Source organism: Pseudochaenichthys georgianus, chromosome 4 (assembly GCF_902827115.2).
Source record: "Pseudochaenichthys georgianus chromosome 4, fPseGeo1.2, whole genome shotgun sequence".
Taxonomy (NCBI): Eukaryota; Metazoa; Chordata; class Actinopteri; order Perciformes; family Channichthyidae; genus Pseudochaenichthys; species Pseudochaenichthys georgianus.
Window position 1 is genome coordinate 44549166 of NC_047506.1, and position 24314 is coordinate 44573479.

The 24314-nt window shown below is 40.7% G+C and overlaps 1 long non-coding RNA gene across 1 annotated transcript; it reads left to right on the plus strand.

Moving 5' to 3' along the window:
* The first annotated feature begins 12549 nt into the window (after positions 1–12549).
* Positions 12550–13966, plus strand: LOC117445996 (uncharacterized). Its single transcript, XR_004552068.2, has 3 exons — positions 12550–12655; positions 13098–13234; positions 13749–13966. It is a non-coding gene; the product is annotated as an uncharacterized lncRNA (long non-coding RNA).
* The last annotated feature ends 10348 nt before the right edge of the window (positions 13967–24314 follow it).

Sequence of the window (24314 nt, forward strand, 5' to 3'; positions counted from 1 at the left end):
TGAATGATTGTGATTGAAAAGCCTAAGGAGGCTGGTAAACATTACAAAGAGGGATATGTATTCCTTAATAATATTCATAAACTTAACCATGTTGTAGCCGGAGAAAGGCTAAACCATATCAAAGAATACATTTATTAACTACATTATCTCATTTAGCTGTAGCTTTTATAAACAACAAAAGAGACGTATTGACGAGTCGTTGAACCAGGGACCCTGCGGTCATGAGTCAACTGCTTTCCAGCTGAGCCACAGCACACACACTAAAGCTCCCGGAAAAAACTGCAACATATGTATTCCTGTATTTATTGATGTTTTTATTCCTACATTTATTTATGCTTGTATCTATTTATTATGACATGTTCCGACCTCTATATGAGTGAGGGTCTGAGCTCTTTTAATTACATCGTGTCACCAGCGGGCCCGGGTACAGGAGGGGTAATATGGTTCTTATTATACATCCATGGGTATTATGAGCGTTGTGGTTCAACGGTTCAACCGATCTGAAGCACTTTCTGAAGCAGTCACGTGGTATCGACAGGCAGCGAGGCTTCGTTTGTCATCGATGACGTCACTGGCCCAAAACGATACAAGCCTCGATACATGCTTCACAAAAAGCTTCGGGGATTACTCGACACACGCTCCGAAGCCTCGGCGCAATACGTAACATCACTAGTAGAACAGATTGAGTCTGTAGTGTTCTTCGATTGACTGTGAGGGTGTGTTCGCTCTGTTTTGCTGCCTATTGGTAACTCGCTTTTTTGATGGAACCACATCTATGGTGCTGGCCAGTTCTATTGACTGTGCATATTATCACAGAATCCTTCCTCATTCCTTAGAGTAGAAATGACCTGAGCCACCTCTCTGGCCTCTTTGTATGCGGTCATAAGGTCAATATTAGGTGACTGTAACTCTTTAGTCAACGGCTGGATGTAGCCTAGAATTGTGTTAGTTGTGACAGTGCTATGTTCCTCTTTGGCAGATTAATGACATCAATAATGGAAAGTAGAGCTTTGCGATTCATTCCAACCTTCTCTGCATATGCATCACTCAGAACAGAATTAATGCTTTTCTGATGCCCTTGGGCTACTGACAGAACATTTTCAGCCAGCTCCGAGGCATGTAGGTGTGCTGGACTATAACTGTGGTTAGAAATGATGCCCCGCTTCTCTCCAATGGCATTTTTCCAGTCTCAAAATCCGTCATTTATGAAGATTGTGTTTTTTAGTTTTTTACTAAATTACATACAAATTGAACAATAGGTGGAATCTTCTGAAACAGAATATCTTAGCCAAGGATATTTCTCCTCCCACCTCATGTTATAGCGTAATTGCTTTTCACTAAACTTTGTTTTGGGGTAATTATGTTCATGTTTGAACCACTTCTTTTTGAGAAGCCAGTACTGTTCTTCATCAGTTAGTGCTTTATTTGTATACTTGGCTGGATCAAATGCATGTAGAATTATTTCTCTTTGACCGTTATCATCTCTCTCACATCTATTCCTGCCACCTCTCTTCCGGCCTGGTCTTCTCTAGTATTGATATTTGGTCTCTGTCATAGTCTGCTCCATCATTCACCAGTAGTTTTCCATTCACCTGTCTTACCTGTTTTCCACACCCACTCGTTAGCTCACTCTCTTTCTCTTCTGCACCCATTAGCTTCTGCCAGTATTTAAACCCGCACCTGACACACACTCTTTGCCAGATTGTACTTTGCCTCATGCTTGTCTCTCCCGCGTTCAACACTAGATTGCCTACCCGGTTCCGACCCTGCCTGTCCCTGACCTGCCTGCTCTGCCTGTTTCCTGATCCTGCCTGGCCTGTTATCCGACCCTGCCTGTATCCACGCTGACCGCCTCGCTTACTCCCTGACCCTCTGCCTATCCCTGACTCACCTTCTGCCCGCTGTCCTCCGGTGCGTTAAACTGCCCGGTTGGTATTCCTCCGATCCAGTGGAATCTCCAATAAAGTATATTTCCAATTCTCCTTGGTTTCTCGAGTGCTGCATTTGGGTTCTCCTTAAGATTGTGACAGTCTCTCTTGTCCCCTTGTGTCTCCTGTGCTATTTCCCTCAGTCTCCATTTCCATGTCTCTCTCCTTTCCATAACCTGCACCCTCTCTTCCATTTATCTCTCTGTCCTCTACTCTTTCTCTTTGTTCAATCTCTCCCTCATTGTAGTGTTGTCACGATACCAACATTTTGGTTTCGATACCGATACCAAGTCAAGAATTGCGATTCCGATTCTTTTTCGATACTTTTCTTAAAAAAAGGGAAACACGGAATATCGGCTTTAAAATTAGGAATAACAGATGATTTTAGCAGTCAGAACAACTAAAGCAGCAGTGTTACTAAGAACAGAAACGCCAAAGAGTCACATCTAATATAAATATATATAAAAGCATTTATTTTAATTGTGTAGCAGTGAGTTTAACATTTTGGCAGCACTGTTGAGCATTTTGAAAATGTATTTTCATGCCTCTGTGCAAGGCTTAGTCTTTCTATCTTTATAGCCACTGGTGTAAAGTAACTAAGTTCATAAACTCAAGTACTACTTGGGTACAATTTTGAGATACTTGTACTTTATTTAAGTATTTCAATGTTTCTTTTGCTACTGTGTACTCCACTACAGTTCAGAGGTACATGGTGTACCTTTACTCCACTACATGTATTAATACCTTTAGTTACTTCACGGATGTGGATGAATGATGTGAAATATAATCAACACTTAAATCAGACTTTAGTTCCACCTGGAGTAAATCCACAAGCTACCCTGCAGTATACAAAGTACTTCAGACTAGCTGCACCTCCACCAGCTACCCTGCAGTCTACAAAGTACTTCAGACTAGCTGCACCTCCACCAGCTACCCTGCAGTATACAAAGTACTTCAGACTAGCTGCACCTTCACCAGCTTTGAGAACACTTTCATGATCAATCATTATAAAACATATCATATATATTATTCTGAAATGGACCAATCTGCACAATGACTACTTTTACTGTCGCTACTTTAATACTTTTAGTTGAGGAACATTTTGAATGCAGTACTTTTACTGTAACAGACTATTCCTACACTCTGGTGCTTCTACTTTTACTGTCGCTACTTTAACTATATTTTGATGATAATACTTTTGTACTTTTATTTGAGGAACATTTTGATTGCAGGATTGTTCCTACATTCTGGTACTTCTACTTTAACTCAAGTACAAGACCTGGGTACTTCTACTTTTACTCAAGTACAAGATATATACTTATACCACCTCCGTTTATAGCCTATGAAAAAAACTAATAGAAAACGAAGGCTAAAGCTAACGTTAGCGGATAGTGATGCTAGTTTGCTAGTTACGTTTGCTCAACGATAATATTGCGACAGAAAAACTTTTCAGTGCACATCACGCTCTGCCGCTCCGACAGGGAGCTCTGCTCTGAACACCTGAACGGCCCGTTCACAGACTTCTGGCGTCTTTTTTGTCAACAAGCCGAAGCGCAGCGGCAGTTGCACTCCCACTTGCAGCCATGCTTCTCGTTTTCTCACATGCTCTGGCAGCTAGCGCGTGGCCGCGTGCACGAGAGAGGGGAGGGACTTAGAACGTGCTTGAGAGGAGCGGGACTGCAGGCACGGCTGCAGTGCAAGGAGTGGAAGCAGAGCGCTGAACACACACGGCTCTTATTAAAACGGCGCTTTTTCACGGGAGTACTTTTTCCCGTCATTCTTAAAGTACCGATACTAATGAAACGGAGGAATCGTACCGTTTTTAACGGCAGGGTATCGCGGTACCTTTTAAGTATCGGTACACCGTGCAACACTACCTCATTGTTAAATGTTTGCTCCTCCTCACTTGTTGCTCCTACCAGTGAATTAAAAGCAATTCAGCAAGTTAGTTCATTTCACTTGTTTGTTTGTATTTTTTTTTTTATTTAAATCTGTTTTGTTTGATTCTCAAAAGAGAACAAAGATGTAAGCAAATTGTGTTTTATACAATTGTATGTTATTATGACATCATAACTGCAATAGATGTATGTTGTTTTAAAAGTATGCCTATTGTCTATAAATGAAGACTATTGTTATAGATAAACAGATAGATAAATAGATGGGGTTATTAAGCCTACATTCTTTTGTGTGACTGTACCTGCAGTTCCTCCCTGACTTCAATCACTTTCTCTTTCTCTCTGCCTGTCCTGTCTCTTCCTTACCAACGCTGAGCTTCGACTGACGTAGTCTTTTCATTATATCTGAGTCAGTGTAAAAAGAAAACAATACAATGTTATATCTTCAATGTTTTACTCAAATTGAAATGAAAGAAAAACATTACAATGTTTGTTAAAAGGTAATCCTTCTGACATTGGGTGAATGCAATTAACTTTAGCTCTCTAGCTAGTTTATTCACGCAATTTAAACCAAAGTATAGCCTATAGCTGCAATATCAGTTAGTGTGCATGTTGTCGGACGTCCACTGACTAACGTAGAGCGTTCACACAGGATCTGCTGGTTATATGATGTCCTGATGAACAGAAACACAAGCAGCCCGCTGGACTCAGATCTCTAGATACCTCATCATTCCTTCGCTGCTCCGATACAAGTCCGGGCTGCGGTGGTTTGTTGATACATGTCGTCTTCTTCTGTTTGCTTTAATCGAGGCTGCGTAGTTATGCAGCGCCCCCATGGTCAGTAAATGGAAGTACTACAAAGAACCCCGTTCAGTGCAATTATTTCACAAGTTTTGTTATATACACCAGGGCTGCAGTTGAATAGTCCAATTAGCTTAGGAACCTTCCTAACCGAGTTAAATGACCCGGAAGTCCCTCAGTGGCAGCCATGATAAGTGCCGTTCGAATTCTCTAGAATGATTGGAAAGGAGGTTTCAAACTTCCTTTATAACCTCCTTTAGCTTAGGAACCACTGGACCTCCCTAACCGAAAGGAGAGGAGAAAATGCTGCCCCACAATGCCTTTCAGCCGCAGCATTTGACGTCACACAACAGTCGGCCGTTCACGGACACAAACGATTATGATGGAGAAATTATATCATGAAAGTTACGGTGCTTATTAAGCATTTTAAAACGTATGTGGTAAGTTGCCAAAGTGCTTTGGTTTGAACGTTCATCAGTATTATAATCAAAAAGAGAAATATGAACGTTAGTTTTTACTGAAATGATCAAATAAAGTCAACATTTCAGTCTTTACTGAGCTGTGTGGGGTTTGTTCAACTTTTAAAAGATGTTTGAATGGTGATATACACAGTGATAGATGTTAAGGACTAACGTTTATAATACAATTTGTATTGATTTTAAGATATTTTCATAGTTCATACAATCATACGTATTGGGATCATTTGTATTAATGTGGACAGGGTGATGAGCTAAGTTTCACTTTTTTATTTCAATTCCAACTTTGGTCATGAAGAATATGTTTCTCTGTTGTTCATAAAGCAACAGCATCAGAGCACGGTGCAGAGTCTCTAGATGAGTCCGTCGTTCTTATTATACATCCATGTTGTAGTCCGCTGTATAGAAAACTGTAGTTTCCATAGTTTCCCCACAGCAGCAGACGCAAAAAATGACGTCCGCTGGCGCATCATAAACACGTCGGATAGTGAAAGTGCATTCGTATTCTCTAAAGTACCGCAGGCTCTTCTCCTAAGTCCTTTTGAATTCTCCTATCCACTATCCCTTAACCCCGTGACGTTTCACTCAGAGGTCAAGGAATAGGAGATAGGGTGAGAACTTAGGAGCAGATTTTTAAACTATCCGAACGCAACCCAAGCCCCCAGGAAGTGCGCCGGAGTCTGATGAGAATATTCGTTGTGGCCAAACGGCGGTACTACACTTCCTTTCCCATTGACTTACATCGGGAAAGAGTGGTCTGTAACTCGTTGGATAATTTTTTTTAAAGTAAATAAACAACCCAGTATGAACACTTGTATAGCCCTTATTAAAAACATTCGTTCCTCAAGTTGTAATAATGTGCTAATAACGTTATTCTGAGAGTTATTTCCCTCTGCATTATGAACGCCCATCTAACCCACGGGACCGCGCCGCCCGGCACGTTCATGTTACGTGTTCAGTACTACATGAGTTTCTCTTTACCCATGGATGCACAATAACAGCGGACCCATATCGCCTTACTGCCAACCCACGGAGCTGTAATGGATATATTGCACATGTTTGCTGTAATTCATCATTTGTCAAATATTATACTACATGGGCTGTATGATTAAATCTTGTACCGTAAATATTGTATTAAATAAAGTTAATATTACCGATGTTAGATTAACGTCCCTGTAGCGTATTATTGCACTAAGAAGCTTATTGCACTGTGTATATATATATATATATATATATATACAGTGCAATAATGATTTCATGCTAAATGAAGCTGTGTTGGATATCACTAGATCCTGTTACAGCGTAATAGAAGTACATAACGATTGATGTGCACATTAGCATAATTACTAGCTAGCTGCTAACTGCCGCCTCGTTAATATCAAACCATCATAATAACAATCCATTACCATGCTGTCATGAACGTGCGGTGCTGTTACGTGTACGCAAATTGACGTGCTTGATGTGAACGAGCATTTTGGTTAAAGTTGCGCATGCTCTATGAGTGCACATACGGGTACTTCTCAGGCATGTCGGGTAATCTGTGACGTTTCACTCTCTCAAAAGTTGGGCCATTTTATCATCATGCGCCAATGAGCAACTCTCATAGGAATGAATGAGGCCCCGCCTCCCACGCTGTATCCAGTTCTTATTATACATCCATGGTATACACAGCTCAGATAATGTTACAGAGGTCCGGACCTCGGTGACCTCAATGGTAGATACGGCCATGATCACTGCACGTTCTGCCAATACCAGGGTCAGGGGCTTCAGGTGGAACACCGTGCCAAAAGCCATTATTCTGTGAGGCACAGAGGTATAATAAATTGCTCTTTTTAGTGCTGTCTGTATTTTCACATTATTTACAATGAGAGCTTAAAGAGCCTGTGACACAGTTTTCCCCCATCATCCAAACCCATCAATTTGAGTAAATATTGTCCCCTTAAAACCGTTACTGAACTGATTTTGGATATTTGTACTTTGATAACCATTAATCTGCCCTTCAATGTTGACAATTTTCTGGATCTTCTCGCGGATTCTTCAAGTCCCGCCAAATGATGGGTGACGTCATCGCGGGCACAGCGCTCCAGCTGCACCGTCCAGGATCCCAGCATCTGCATGTAAACCTTTATATATATACAGTCAGATGTAAACGCACGACGGCGCACACAGCAGCAAGCTCAGACAGCGATGACAGGTTAATGTTGAACGTGTCTGAGAGCTCATATGAGGCTGAAGGATCGGTTTATGTTGTATCTGTTAGAAGTTTAGGAATGAGGTGCGTCAATATGGGCGATCATATGGTCATGTAGCCAGTGGTGGAATGGGACTACAAATCATCCCGGGACTCTCGACCGGCCCACTTCAGTACCGCTAGTAAATTGTCAACGGGGGGAGTGGGGGATGTCAGGGGCGGCGGGTGCTGTAGATAGTAAATGTAAATATGTAAATATTTGTGTCACTGCATCCTGGTAAAATACAAATATAATGTATAATGTCTGTGTCTTTGACATTAGCGCTGCTAGCCACCTGTGCCCTGTACTACGAAGCCAGTTCAACAGACTCTGGATATGTTTGAGTAACAAACAAACTAACAACAACAAACTAACAAACGAGATCTCGCTAAGCGGTCCTACGACGCTGGTTATCAACTCGGTAAATCAAGCCAGGGTTTCTCTCTCCAGCTGAGAGCGCGTTCACGTCTAAGACACGAGTGAATCTGACTTTAATTACATTTGTCTCGAGTGTTTCGTCGACATAATGTGTAAAATAATACTTCTGCATACAGTCTGTGACACTGTGAGTGTTGCACGGCCAGATGAGGCTGGAGAAGCTGACTCAGATAAGGAAATATATGATATATTATGATATTATATGATCGATGATCTGATTGATGATGTAATATGAATGATAAGTGCGACACGTCGGCGTCTTCTCTGCATACGGCAGTTTAAACTGTATTTTCTTTATCCTGTAATATGACTTGAGAGATTTAAACTCCGCACACTGAGTGGATCTCTTTTCTATAGACGCCGGAGGCGGGCAGCGTCAGGTAAAATAAGTTATTTAGCCTTCCCAAACCTGAGCCTCACACGCCGCCTATGGGGGATGTGCTAGTGATTTATCCGACCGGCCCACTTCGGTACCGGCCCATCGGGATTCGTCCCGATGGCCAGTCCGCCACTGCACCCAGCCCACGTAAACTGTCAACGGGGGGAGCCTCGCTGCGGGGAAACGGTGGACCTAGTGTCCCGATCGGAGTGGGAATAATAATAATAATAATCCGTGCATTTTATCCATTAATTTCATTGTGGTAAAAAAAACACACGTTTAATCCATGTTGTTGGTGTACTACAGCTACAAAAAGCATCGGTTTGTTTTCTCATCAGGAAATGCAGACCGGCTCAAACAAACGATTTTTAATCATCATCCTCACGATCATTTAATGTATCATATGTTCGCCGAATTGACATGAAAGCACTAATAAATGTAGTTTCATCCACTTGAGTTTACAACCACAAAAATAATCGATTTGTTTTTATATCACATCCGACGGGAGGAAATTCAGCAGCTCTCACTCCCGATTTTTAATCCTAATGTAATCATCATCTTCACCACGATCATTTATGTTTATGTCGCCGAATTGACATGAAAGCACTGACAAATATGAATATACTGTAGTCAACTTCATTAAAACGTTAATAACGTGCCTAATCTCAGTAATTCACCATTTCTACGCATGACAACACACTTTGTCCGTGTTTGGCTCTCGAAGCGTTGCATTGACGTCACTTCCGGCTTCCCCCAAAACTTCAAAATGAGTCGAAGGAATTTCCCCGCGATGTTCGAAATTATTGATATTTAACGGAACGGTATCGCTTTTTCTTTTTTAAACTGACGGTTCGAGATTACTAGTAGCCCAATATTTCATTGCACAACAGTTGTTGGGAGGCTGTCACAGGCTCTTTAATGTCTTCAAGCTTATTGACTTTACTATTGTTCTTGTTTTCAGAGTTCACAATTGTTAAGTGTGGCTTAAGCTGCAGAACAGCAAGCCATTTTCATTGTCTTTACAACTCACAGACCATAATTAATAGGGGCCAGTTTTTACGGCATGTCTATTCACATGAGCCAAAAGCTGTGACTGTAGGGCGACTTCCGGCACCTGCCCTGCTCACTCCAGCACCTGCCCAGCTCACTCCAGCACCTGCCCTTCTCACTCCAGCACCTCACCTGCTCACTCCAGCACCAGCCCAGCTCACTCCACCATCTCACCTGCTCCTTGCTCCCCGTCATCCTGCTCCTGAAAAGCGACATAGGCCTAAAAAAACTGTAAATTGTCCACACTGCAATCTAAAATTAAACAAGAACAAAAAAACACATGTACGTCGCAAGCACACAACATATTTTGAAATTGTCTCCAAGGAAAGACATCTGCAAAGCCAGTGTATTGATGAACACGATGGTGTGTTTGCAGTGGAGAAGAAATGTTTAGGCCCAACCACACCAATACACGTAATTAAAAATACTTGGGGACCAACACATAGTAATGTGCGAGGTTCATCTATGTGAACGCAATGCTGACTTTGCCCGAAGAAGTGGGATGCTGCCTTATGAATGTCAGCATTTGCAATTATTGCTGTACTGCCCACCTGCACGCAACAAACAATTAACTTTGCAAAAGGAATCATTGGCTACAATGGCTCAGGAGAAATGGTTTGGTGAGGAGCGCAAGGCCAGTCTTGTACAGTGGCAACAAGAGGCAGAGCCTAAGGGTGTGCCCCTGTCTGTCCTGCTCACTGTTGGTGGACCAGAAACCAAATATCACATTTCTGTGTATGAGCCTAAGGCTTCATACTACAGTCGGATGGGAAGGGTTGTGGTTGCATACAACAGCAAGCAGAACAGCTGGCATTGTCCTTGTGCTAAACCAAGGCAATCATGCACCCATAAAGCCATCGGGAAATGGCACCTCTTTGCCACAAGAAGACAACTGTTCAAGAAAGTTAAGTCGACGGATATTGAAGAATCCATTCCACCGGAGAGGACCATAATCCACCTAGTGAGACTGGCAACAAGCGGATCCTAAACTACCTATCGGGTAATACAAACATTCCAGCAGAACTCCCACAGGCTACCATCCAGCAGTCAAGAGTGCACTAGATGCACATCTGAAGCACCTCATCCCTAAAGAAGCCATGTGTATGGAATGCAATGGCCCTCTAAGTGATCCAGTGCTGATCACTGCAAAAAGCAGGATTCTTACAACCACAGGTGTGGCGGAAGGTCAGTAAAAACACAGTTGTACTATTGAGTTTATCTTGTATCATTTGTATGATCTTAATGTCCATGATTCAGACATACAAATAATAAAAGAAGAAATTGTTTTACTGGTGTCATTAGGATGGCAAGTAATATTTTGGTTGACATTTCCTTTTCTCTGCACTTGTGCCTGACAATAAGGAATGCATTACAGGTGAGGAGATTTAGAACTTAATGTGTTGTGTTTACTGAAGGATGTCATGTCAAATAAATTCAAAGATAGGCCTTGGTTGATTTCAGTTAGCCTCATCTGCCTCCCAAATAATTGTTTTCTTTGTAGTCCTAGTGTGTTCTGTCCCAGAGTGAGTTTTGTGTTTGTCCCTCTGTTAAATCAACCGTGGGTTTATGAAAGGCGCTATATACATTTTAGTAATTTGTATTGTTATTATTAGTTATTACCCGAATCCAGCGGCGAGCCATGACTTTTATACCTGGTCCCTCTGACCCCCCTTCCCTCGGAAAAAAAAAGAAGAGATATTACGTCACAGCGTATACTTCAGCGGAATATCAAAACAGCGGCCCGGGGTGCAAAACGCATCAATGACCACGACCCTCTACCACACAAAACAACACCTTATATAAACACCTATCATGACAGGGCACCCACAGCCAAGTAACAATTACAAATGAATTAAGTCGGCACGGCGGCCCGCATTGAAAATGACTTAGGCCTCCTTTGATGATCAAATCACTTAAACACAAAGTCCATCCTCCTGTCCTTTTGGATGAAGCACTTGCTTCAGCTGATCCTTTGCCACTCAATCTTGAATGAATAATTTCGCAATGATGTCATCACTTTCACTGAAGTGAGCCATCATGAACGAACTTATGCTAATTATAAATCTATCGATCATAAATCTATCGTTTAGATTTATGATTCGAAAATAATAAAAGTAGGGTAGACATGTGGATATTATCCGGCTGAACAAAACGTGCATTTATCAAACAGGTTCGTTTTCCACAGACCTTATTTCAAGCTATTTTCCAAAATCCTATGGAGAAATCCCACTGCTTTCTGTCGAGGAAATCCGAGCGCAGCTTACTTCCGGGTTTTAGGACGCGTCACTGCACCACTTGCATAGACCAGAGCCCTAGAGAGATAAGAGTTACGACACTCCCATAGACCTCCATTGTAAAAAATGGCGGCGCCTACTTCCATGGTATGGACATCGAAATAGTTCCAAATATTCTCATTTGGGCGTTGGACCTCATTCACTTACATTACGGCGCGTCGATTAGTTCCAGAGGTAAATTGCTGAAATATCGAACTCTTAACTGTCTATATTGTATCAGAGGCCCTTTGTGATGCTTATACTGGTCTTCATTTGTATATGCACAGCGTAATTATCTATATTTTATCTTGGTTGTTACAACCAATTTTGCTAGCCTGCTAGTTAGCTAGCGCGACTTCATCAGCTTTGAAGGTAAGATTTCAGTAATGAATCGCTAGCAGCTTATATATCAATGATGCTGGGTAACTAACAAGCAGGATTTAGATTGATTATGTGTTTTTATTGTTATTTTGGTTTTTATCTGCTGAACCTGACCGTGTCAGCCATCCTTAGTCGGCTTTTTCTGTATGATATGACTTAACTGCTAGCACTAGTAGAAATGAGGTGGCGTTTGTGATAAATATTTCATTTAATATTTCATTGAATTTTGGGATATACTAACATTTCATTATGTGACATGTTGACTGTACTTAGTTTTTTGTTGTACTGTTCCGTGTTAACTTATCTGTACTGTACAACTAGCCTAGCGCTACTTTTTAATGCTTGATGGCATGCTAGGATAGATTCCTTTGTATTGTAATATACACACTAGTTTAATGATTGTTCTTCAAATGTATTATTCAGTCTTAAAAAAATAATAGCCTACTGAATAGGCTACTCTACAGCAGTGAATGAAGGATGAGCCTAAAACATGGTCATGCATCCAAAATGTTTATTTTTAACAAAATAAACACTTTAAAAAAAATAATAAGCACTTTTTTTTATTCAGCCTCATATGTCAGCCATGGCTGTTGCTGCTGCTGCTGCCGGAGGGTGCTGCTGCTGAAGGAGGGTGCTGCTGCTGAAGGAGGCTGGTGCTGGCAACGGCTGCAGGTGATGACTGCTGAAAGAAGAGGAGGCTGGAGGCTGCTGACGGAGGACCGGGAATGGAGATGCCAAGTACATCGATGGCAACGAGTAAGGTGTTTGGCAGTGGCCTAGATGTTATGACCTTCGGTGCAGAGGTCTGTTGGGTCTTCTTTGCCTTCTTACTCTGACTCTTGCTGCCAAGATACCCTTTATGTGTATCCTTCCTCTCAGCCCTGATGCACTTTGATGCAATCCTTAACCTCAGCCTGATGTATGTTGAGAGTTTTTTTTTCTTCAGGTCATGGCATGAGGGCAGGTTGCTGTCCAGCAACATGGGTTCTTGTTCCAGCTGTGACACTGCATTTGAGGACTCCATGAGGGAATCGCTCATCCTCACACGGAACAGCTGCTCCACGTTCTGAACACGGGTGAAAACCTCATCAGATGGTAATCTGGCTCTAATTTGGTCTGTGTTGAAGATTTTTTTAAACTTTAAATTAATCAACTTGTGTTTTTTTTTATTTATGCCGAATTAATCCTCTTCCGGTTTACCAGAGCCCTCTCGGCTCTCTTTCTTAGTAATCTCTCCCTTCTCAGTTGCCTCATTAGATCCTCCACGTGAGCCCGGTCACAACTGGCCCTTGGCAGTCTGGTCCCTGGAGCACCTGACCCTGGCAAACTGGCCTCTTCATAGCTGACCCCTGACTGACTGGCTCCTGGTACACTGATCTCTGGTAAGGTTGCCTCTTGATTGTCGGCCCCTGACATACTGGCCCCTGGCAGTCTGCTGACATCTGTCTCACTCTCTCTGTCTGTGATGTCCCTTTCATTCCCTTGGAACTCCACCTCAATATCTCCCTGAATCTCTGTAACAATAACAAGGCAATCTTGCTGTTATATGTGTATGCTGCCTTTACATGTGCACCTATTGTCATGTAAGGGTACTACACTCCTATAGTGACATTCATCTAAGTTCGTCTATTGGCAATGTTACAGTATGAAGAGATCTGAAGATGATGTACATGTGGTATATGAATCTTCAGAGAGTCCCTGAACCCTGGTATTTTTTAAGCTGTATAATTTGAAAGTTGCATTAGGAGTGTAGTCTATCCTTGAATTATATAACATGGGAAACATTGTTAGCTTCATATATCATACTAATGTTTGATGTGCAGTAATAGGTGTGGTCATTATTCCTGACAGCTGGAGGCATACTCCTTGACGTGGATTTCCTCCTTTTCGGTTTAGGCCGATGTATAAATACTGTTGGAACAGCATCTGGCCTCAACCTCAAATTTCCTCCTGATTTGTTGCCAATATATTGGTCGTCTTCAAAGTGTACCTGTGGGTAGGTAGGTTTGATCAGTTTCCCCTGCACACTTCAAATGTCATTGAAGAGTCATAATTCTCTACACTTGGAAATATGATGCCCTTTAAAATGTTAACAAGTCATGTCACCTCTGTGAACATTACTTACATGACAGAGTTTTCTGCTGTTGTTGTCCTCTGTCAGACACAGGTTTGGTCTGTTGACCATTGCCATTCATCTCTTCCTTCGCTCTACGTCCTTAGGAAGCCATACATCCGGAACCCCTTCTCGGATCGATTAGAGCACCCAAATGCTATGTATGACAACTGATCTATTCAAATGCAATATAAACGAAAGTGCCATAATATTTATTGTGCAAACATTTTAACAATATTGCTATGTCCTCTGTTCAGTCTGCTCCCAACTGTATTCTCTCCCCTTATTCACCACTGTTCCTATTCTTGCTCTGCTTCTTAGGGCCCAGGAAGCAGATGAAGAGGATGTCCCTTTCACAAAGGAACCTTTTTGTTTTTTTCAAAATGGTTCGGCTCCTGGATGCCCTAGAGTTCTGTATTGCTTTTTTGTAAATAGTTGCTTACCCTAACCCTTTTTTGTAAATAGTATTGCTTTTTTATAAATAGTTGCTTTTTTGTAAATAGTTGTTTGTAAATATTTGTACACACCCCACACAATTGTTGTTCGCACAATTATGCTTCTGTTTTTCACTTTCTGGTGTCCATTGTTCAGCCACTGTTTGGTAAGCAACTATTTGTTTTGGCCAAAATGTGTTATTCACACTCCTGACTCCAGTTTGATGTGCTGCGTTCTCCTCTGAGTGGTCCTGAGGTCAGGCAGAGGTCATGGCGTGGAAGGTTTTATATCCTGTAGTGCCTCAACAGAACCTAATATGAATTGCTTTTTTTAGTTTCTCTTTTTTTTTATTGTCTCGTCGCTGGATCACCTCCCTCTGGCAAAGTGGCCTCTTCATTGACAAACCTGTTTGTGTTGCTCTGTTGAACCGGTTCAACAGGAGCTTCTGTAAATAGTTTTGTAAATAGTTTGAATATTTATCATAGTAATCATTTTCAGTCTCCCACTCTCTCAATTTAATTTATCGTTTCTTTGCCCCACCATATATTTTGTTGTCCAAGAGCACTAATTTGGTCTGTGTTGAAGATTGTTTTACACTTTAGATTAATCAAATTGTGTTTTTTGGCTGAATTAATCTTTTTCTGTTGAACCCTAACCCTCTTTGTTTTCCTTCTCATTCATTTTACTCTGTTTTGTTCACAGATCACTTTTTCCATACACTGTTCTTAATACTTGTTCACACATTTGTTCGTCCCTTTTACTTTGTTCTTCCTGTTGTTCTTGTTCAAACACATATATCAATTGTTCATCCACTGTTGTGGTAAAATGATATTCATAGTCTTAACATGATCATGCTACCCATGCTAACATGAACACAAGCGTTTCCCTCCAAACATGTAAAACGTATCTAAGTAATAGGCTACCAAGCTTTCCGTTGTCACCCTGCCTCTCCAAATGCAAAACTGTCAATAAAAAGTATGCAATAATGCAATTACAGCTGAAAAGGTACTTGGGTGTGTGTGTTTTTTTATATATATTTACCATTCAATAACGCAATCGCTGCTGTCTGTCTGTCCCATAGAAGAACATGACAGCGCAGCGCAACTATACTACGGATGTGACTGCCCTGGCAGTGACAGCAACATAGCCTGCTTGTGCTACCACACTTTCCCCTCAAAATATCGTTAAATAACGAAACTTGTAAATAGTGCCAATCCATACAAAGTGTAACCACATCATGTAAATATGAAAGCAATCTTTAAAAAAAATGTTTACCATTAAAATCAGATTATTGTTATAACTTTTATGCCGGTGTTTTGAACTCCTTTTCTTTTTAATCTGACCAGGCTCATCTAAACGGACGGCGCGGAGCAGAGCTGGGCTTTAAGCCACCACTACTGTGTTTGCTCCAACAAGACCCAAATGTTTGTCTGAATTATATGAAAATAATATATATATGTGTATGTGTAGTTCTCCCCCACCCCCAGAACTACACATGCTGGCTATTATGTGTTTCGCAACATGTTCTATGGCACGTCTCTACTGGGAATTGTAGTTGCACTATCATCTCTCCAGCACTGGCTGGAGAGATGATAGTTGCACCAAACCATTCAGGTTTTTTGGCGCACAGTTACATTACATCCGGACAGTGGTAGTTCTGTTTTAGACCACTTGTCTATCTTTTTTTAATCTATGGCTCTGTTTTATTTGAACTAAAACAAAAAAAAATACCATAGATGCCACTGTTCTGTTTTACCCCTTAATTACTTTTTATTTGGAAGTTCAAGTTTGTTCCTGTTTCAACAGTGTTCAAAGATTTTCTGCATGATTTTCGAGTACTTACAAAGTTGAATTCAATTGTACTTATTCTTAACTTTCACATGCATTGTGTTCACAGAAACCTTGCTCAGATCTTGTGCCCTGGGCCTTGGGCAAGTCTTGGTGTGGATGATGTCCAGGTTAGATATGTTAAAATTATTCTACTGAAGAGTATGATGTAATTGTCATTTTTGACACTTGACTTTTCACACTACAGGGCCTACCAAGACAAGGGTTCTCAAACAACTGTGGGGTGTTTGTTTTGATGGTAAGATACTGGATATACAGTATACATATAGTAGTCCTATTTTGCTGTTTATAATAATGTATACAAATGTATACTGAGTAGTTATATTCATGCCGCATCAATCTCATTAGTATGCATACAAAAGTGACAGGTCACACCTCCCCCACTTATGCTAATGAGCTAAGTCCCGCCTCCCATTTGGTCGAGGTGTGATATCCCAAGTAGGTGTGATTTCCCAAGTAGGTGTGAGATCCGTCGATAGGAGGGGGTGATGTGTATTCACGGGTGTGAAATACCCCCACTGTTGCGCCTTATGGTGCCTAATATATATTTTTTATTTTAAATAAAATTCTGCTTCAATCACATTAGTATGCATAGAAAGTGACAGATGGGCCCGCCCCTAATTGTGTGTGTGTGTGCGTGTGTGTGTGTGTGTGTGTGTGTGTGTGTGTGTGTGTGTGTGTGTGTGTGTGTGTGTGTGTGTGTGTGTGTGTGTGTGTGTGTGTGTGTGTGTGTGTGTGTGTGTGTGTGTGTGTGTGTGTGTGTGTGTGTATCTACTTGTTTAGAAGAACCAACCAGTCCACCACTTGAAACTTTTTTTTTTTGTACTGTTTATTTTCCTCTTAACAAAACAAGACAAGACATATCCTGACATAGGACGTTTTCATTCAAATGGCAGATGATTACATGACAAAGCAAAGTATAGTTAATATTGAAATAAAGCAAATCCATTATAAATTGAAATAATTAAGTAAATAATATAAGTAAATACAAACTGGGATATAAAAATAAATCAAATCAAATCAAATACATATTAATGAAAGCATTTTACATAGGGACTGATATTTTGGCACAGCAGGATCAGTTACACAGGGATTTTTCCCCCTAGTATTCATCTTAAGTTCAGTTCAGTTTCAACAACCCTCTTCAACCATTGATACATCCAGATATATTTTAACACAGTTCCATCTTTGGGTAAAAGAGTCCATTTTTATCTGCAGGCTCGCCGTCATTCTTTCCATCGTGTAGACTTGTTTAAGTCTGTGCTTCCACTGAATGATTGTCGGAGATTTTGTATTTTTCCAGTTCACAGTTATAATCTTTTTGGCAATTAATAACAGTATCCGTAATATGTACCTCTGGTCTGAATCGTAAGTGTCTGTAGGTATAGCTCCGAGCAAGAACAACATGGGCTCCAGAGGAACAGTCATTTCCAGGATGTTTCCAATCTCCTCTTTAACAGATTTCCAAAATCCTTCAATTACTGGGCAATCCCAAAAGATATGTGTATGATCCCCTATTTTTCCGCATTTCCTCCAACATAATGCGACTGATGGTCCTTGTACATATTTAGAAATTAAAAAAGGAGTGTTAAAAAATCTGATTTTCAGCTTCCAATCAAACTCTTTCCATAACTGACTATTAATTCCTTTATGGCTGCCCACACATAAGCTTTCCCAGACTGCATCTTCGATTATAATGTTTAGTTCCAATTCCCATTTATCTCTAACATTCCAGGTGTTTTGGGAGTCGTCTGCCATAAGCCTCTTATATAAGTGAGAGACATGTTTCTTATTTGGGAAGCCTTTTTCTGCAATACTAATAAAATATGCTTCTATAACGTTTGGATTTTTTTGGATTGCTTCTCTTTCCTTGTGGCTTGTAATATAGTGTCTTATCTGGAAGTACCTATATAAATCATTTGACGGGAGCCCATATTGTTCTTGAAGTTGGGAGAAGGATTTGACATCTGTTCCATCAAACATTTGGTTAATTGTGATAAGACCTTTATCGGCCCATCTTTTAAAACCTCCATCCCTTACAGATGGAAGAAACTCTATATTGCCTATAATTGGCATGGCTCTTGATATTGATTCTGGGCTCCTGAACATTTTTTTAACTGCCGTCCACAACTTCAGGGTATGCCCTATCCATTCGTTCTCAATCTTAACTTTCTTGACAGATTTTATATCAATAAAAGGCTAAATTGATAACGACACACCCTTAGTTGCACTCTGCTCAATCTGTGCCCATCCTGTTTCCTCGTCCTTTCTAATCCAGGCCACTATAGCCGTTAACTGAGCAGCCCAATAATAATATTTCAAATTTGGCAGGCTTAAGCCTCCCTTCTCTTTTGGTAGAAAAAGAGTTTTAAGTCTTACTCTGGGTCTCTTATTCTGCCAAATAAACTTAGATATAAGTCTATTTAACATGTTGAAGATGGAGGCTGGAATTCCCACGGGAAGGGATTGAAATAGGAAGAGTAATCGAGGGAGTAGGTTCATTCTTACAGTTTCTACCCTTCCGAATAGCGACAGGGGGAGAATCTCCCACCGTATCATGTCATTCTTTATTTGCTTTATTAATGTATTATAGTTAGCCTCAAATAAATGCATTGGGTGGTGAGTAATGATAATCCCTAGATATCTAAACCCCTGCTTGGACCAACGGTAAGAAACATCCTTGTTTAATTGTGTAGGCCAACTCCCTGTTATCATCATTGCTTCTGATTTAATTGGATTAATTTTGTATCCCGAAATGGCCCCATACTTAGACAAGCACTGCATAAGAGCTGGAATAGAAGATAGGGGGTGTTTTATAAAGAGTAAAATGTCATCTGCAAATAAGGATATTTTATGTATTGACCCTCCCTCGTCCGCTATTCCTTGAATCTGTTTATTTTGGCGTATAGCCTCCGCTAAGGGTTCAATACTGAGTGCGAAAAGAAGAGGTGATATTGAGTCGCCCTGCCTCACCCCTCTCTCTACTTTAAAAAAATCCGAACAATGCCCATTTACTCTGATTATTGATATAGGATCCTTATAAAGCAAACTAATCCATGTAGTACATTTTTCTCCAAAACCCATTTCCAATAATGTTTGTTTAAGAAATAGCCAGTCCACTCTATCAAATGCTTTCTCAGCATCTAGGCTGAGAAGCATTGAAGGTTGTTTATCTTTTGCCGCTATTGATTGAAGGTTTAAAGCTCTCCTCACATTATTTGTCCCTTGACGACCTGAAATAAATCCTGTCTGGTCCGGTTTTATCAACTTCTTTAAAATATGTTGTACTCTGGTTGCTAAGATTGAAGTTAGTATTTTGTAATCAACGCATAGAAGACTTATGGGGCGATAACTAGTGCACTGTATGGGGTCCTTTCCCTCTTTATGCAGGACTGTGATGATAGCTTCTGACCACGATTTTGGGGGGTCTCCTGTATTTAATACATAATTATATACTCTACATAATATAGGGGAAAGATCATTTATGAAGGCTCTATAATATTCACCTGCAAACCCATCTACTCCCGGTGATTTGTTGTTTTTTAGTTTAGTAATAGTTTCCTTAATTTCCTCCTCTCTGATAGGCTCTACTAATTTAGATGCTTCGTCAGTTGCCAGTTTATTCATATTGAGGGGCTTTAAAAATTCACTAATTCTTTCTTCCTTAAATTCCTGATCTTCGCTTTTATACAGTTGCGCATAATATTTTGCAAAAGCATCTGATATTTTCCTAGGATCTGTTTCTGCCTGGTTAGTTTCAGGATGTTTAATTTTGGCGATAATGCGGCTGGACTGGGCTTTTCTAAGTTGAAATGCCAATAATCTGCTAGCCTTATTTCCCATTTCGTAATATTTTCTATTTATGAACCTGAGGGCTCCCTCTACTTTGTAAGTTAATTCTGCATCTAGCTTAATTCTAACTTCCTTCAACTTTTTGAGTACTTCCTCTTTTCTAGATGTCTTATGTTCTCTCTCTAATCTTTTAATTTCTGTTTCCAGTTCTTGTTGTTTCGCCAGTCTTTGTTTCTTTAATTTAGATCCTATAGAAATAATTTTGCCCCTAATCGTGGCCTTACCAGCATCCCATAGCACCGAGGGGGAGACCTCACCATTATCATTCAAGGCAAAGTATTCAGATATTGCAGAACGTATTTCCTGTTTTATCCGGTTATCTGCCAATAGTGAGACGTTAAGTCTCCAGTACTTAAACCATTTATCTATCCCCAGATTAATTTTCATAGAGACAGGACTGTGGTCTGAGATTGTTATTGGTTCAATTACACTATCTTTTATCTGGTGTGTATCCTTTTTCGACACCAAAAAGTAATCTAGTCTTGAATAACTTCCATGTACATGGGACATGAACGTGAAGTCTTTGTCACTTGGGTGTAGGTGTCGCCAGATATCAACTAATCCCAGCTCCTTCATCATGTTTAAGACATTTCTGGACATTTTAGGCAGGGGTCTTATTGTTACGGGTAATCTATCCATTTTGTTGTTCAATGTGCAATTGAAGTCCCCCCCTATGATTATTATTCCCTCTCCATTATCTGCCACTAGGGCTGCAATCTTTTTAAAAAATAAATCGCAGTCTTCATTTGGTGCATACACATTTAAGATAGTTATTTTTAGGCCAGCTATTGTTCCAATTACCATAACATAACGACCCTCAATATCCTGGAGGACTTTCTCATTGTTATAGTATACTGATTTGTTAATTAAAATAGCTACTCCTCGTTTTTTACTCTTCCCACATGATGCACTATAGATTTGATCCACCCATTCTCTCTTTAATTTTAAATGTTCTATTTCAGATAAGTGAGTTTCTTGAATCAGAGCTACCGAGCATTCCATTTTCTTTAATTGTCCCAGAATCTTTTTCCTTTTAATCGGGTTGTTAATTCCCCTTACATTATAGCTAACAATATTTAAGTAAGCCATAATCTCTGTTTAGCATTAGAGTAAATAGCCCTGCCTGCTTGAAGACACATGAAAAAACGTTGCCTAAATCGCATAAACAAAAACAAACTGTAGAACGCAACATATGTCAGGAGAAACATACAAAAAACACTTAAAACATAAAAGTGAACTTCCACCTGTCCAATCAGCCACAGCAAACGAACTATAGCTGTGACAGATCCCCACTGGCGCTGGGGCAGAGAGGTGTGACCAGCCCTCTGTGGGAAAAAGCACATAGAGTGCTAACCTGACCAATAATACACTAACATGTAAAAAAGGTCTAAGTGAGTGTAATTCACTCATTCCGAACTAAGAAAACGGGCTCCGCCAGAGCCTAGAATTGGTAAATAAAATATTAGAATATCTTATGAGAACAACTAATTTGTAGTATTTGCACAAGTAACAACCACTTATAACCTTTTTCCACTGTCAATGTGTTACCGTTACTGTGTGCAGAACAGAGCCAACTCCCAACCGGTTTCAGTCACTTTGGTTTTTTAAACGGCATCGGGAGACGATTTAAGCTTCTTCTTGCAGGAATGTCCTGAGATCCGATGCTGACAGTACCGTGTCTCTTTTCTTCTTCCCGCTGCTCCTCCATCCGTCCTTTAACTCATCCTCAGTGCGTTCTCTTTCTCCGCAGCGCACGTCAACTCCCAGGCCTTTCAGCACCTCTGCAGCGCTGGACAGTGTGGTGTAGGTCTTCTCCCCCGTGCCCAGCTTGAGTTTTAACTGCGCTGGGTATATACACCTCGCCAGTATGTCCTTCTTTTTTAGCTGCTTGATGACTTCGTGCACCTTTGCCCGCTTCTTGTGTAACTCGGGAGAGTAATCTTGATCAAAAAATATCCTTTTATCTTGGAAAGAGACCTGTCCCTGACTCCATGCCTGTCGTATCACCAGATCTTTAACCGCTGCGTCCAAAAATCTCACGATGATGTGTCTTGGAGGGGCTGTCGGGTCTCTATGTGGCGTAAACGGGGGTGAGCGGTGTGCTCTCTCAATCTTAATATCCGTTAGTGATGGTATTTTAAGCACCTTGTGTAACAGTTCTTTAATAAATTCTGCCATGTTTCCTCCCTCACTCCCCTCTGGTACCTGAAAGATTCTCACATTATTTCTTCTCAGTCTATTCTGCAAGTCGTCGCAGGTGGCTGAGAGGGCAATATCACGGTGGATCAGGTATCGGAGCGCCCTCTGATGCCGCACCGCTACGTCCTCGGCCATTCCGACTCTGTCCTCCAACTTTCCAATCCTCCCTTCATGTTCGCCCATTTGAACTTTTATATCTAGCACCATCTGTTCCAGTCGATCCAGAGACATTTTTGTTTGATTATGCCCCTCTTGATTTTCATTGCGGAGTTTCCCCAGCTCACCCATCAACGTAACTTCATGGTCCGACTCGCACATGTTGCTATCTGTTGTCAAGCTAGCGCTAGCTGGGCTGGCCGGTCTCCGTTGTTTATTGTTTTTTTCCTTTGAGATATCTTGTTTGTTGGGGGCTTTGTTTCTGGTTGACGAGCTCATCATGCAGGAGTGCTCTTTCTTATTTTTTAAAACGTCTTATATTACTAGTTGTCTCTATTTTTGTGTATAGTCTGGCGGAGCTCCACTTCTAAGTTGCTGCTTCTCCCATGACGTCACCGGAAGTCACCACTTGAAACTTTAACAAGACATTTGGAATCAAGGCAATGTGACACCTGAGGAAACATTTGATCATAACACATTTTAAGCATTATTTTAAGATTATGTCTTAATTACTTTTTACACTAGTATAAAATATGTTCTAAATAAACAAGTATGCTTTGAACAAGGCACTTGCTTTGCAACTTTATATTCCAGTCAATGGTCAGATAAGGGGTTAGCTCCACATTCATGCTTTTACACAAGTTATTCACCTGGGTAAATGGCATATCATTTTACAATTTACCCAAAAAGTAAGAGGGAGCAAACAGTACATTGTATTTTACAACTTCATGGTTTCCATATAAGAACAATGAAGCATGCCACTGTTCTTGTTTGAATCCTTAAACATCTTAGCAGTATTAAAAGGTCTTGAATTACATGAACAAATTACATTTCTGTCAAGTCAGGTTTGTGTTCTGCTGGAGAATATGTAATGTAGTCAATATGCAAGTTTGTTGTAGTTTGTGAACACACCACCAAGTTTGTGTAGTGAAAGATGGGTTCCCTTCTGGCCAGCTGGACTTCTCTATAACTAGTAAAGGTCCTGGTGAAGTGCTTATTTTAGGTCCCACATATACAGTATCTATAGCACCCCATTACTTGCAATTCTGCACAACTACTTCGAACATGAAAAACTCTTAACAGTTTGGATTGGTTTGGTTATTGTTGTTGGAGTCTAAACAATGTCCATAACCCATACATTGCTCTCAAGAACTGCATTGAATTCTGAACGGAAATCTGGGAAGTTCTCATAGCTGTCAGCTATGTGCAGAATATTCCCACATGTGTGTGCAATCGGTCTTCTTGTGAATTCTGTCATTTTCTCAAATCCCACGTAGATGCTGTCGGTCACGATGAGATCAGATCCTGTGCAGAACCGTAGAAACTTCTGAAGTTTACTCTCATCTAGCTCTCTGATGAATCTTTTCAGATGATTTGCTACCTCCTTTTGGTTTGTAGTCAAATCAACATCAAATGTCAGTAGTTTGCAGACTTTTTTTGTGGTGGGTTGCAGGTTAGTCAGTGCCTCTGGACTGAGGTTGAGATGTTGATGGTTAATCTCCCTCCAGCAGTCAATAACGAACATCGGATTTTGGACCATCTCTTTGTGAGCAATTTCTTCAATTATCTTAGGAAGATTCTCTGCGCTGACTTTCCTTCTACAGCCATAGCTGTCGAGAACCTGCAAAAGGTCATCAGTGTCAACTGCAGTGAAATCAGTCAGCGCTTGCATCAAAACTTCACGTTCTTGGCTGCTCACAAGTTGCATACAATATGCTTTGAGGTCACTGTACACATTATCAAACAGCACCTGTTCAAGGAAAGGCAGTGCAAGTTTGTTTGGGAAATATTCACAATCTTGGTAACCTTTCAAAAGGATTCTTCCAATTGCCTTCCATGTTTCAGCAGGAAATCATGGC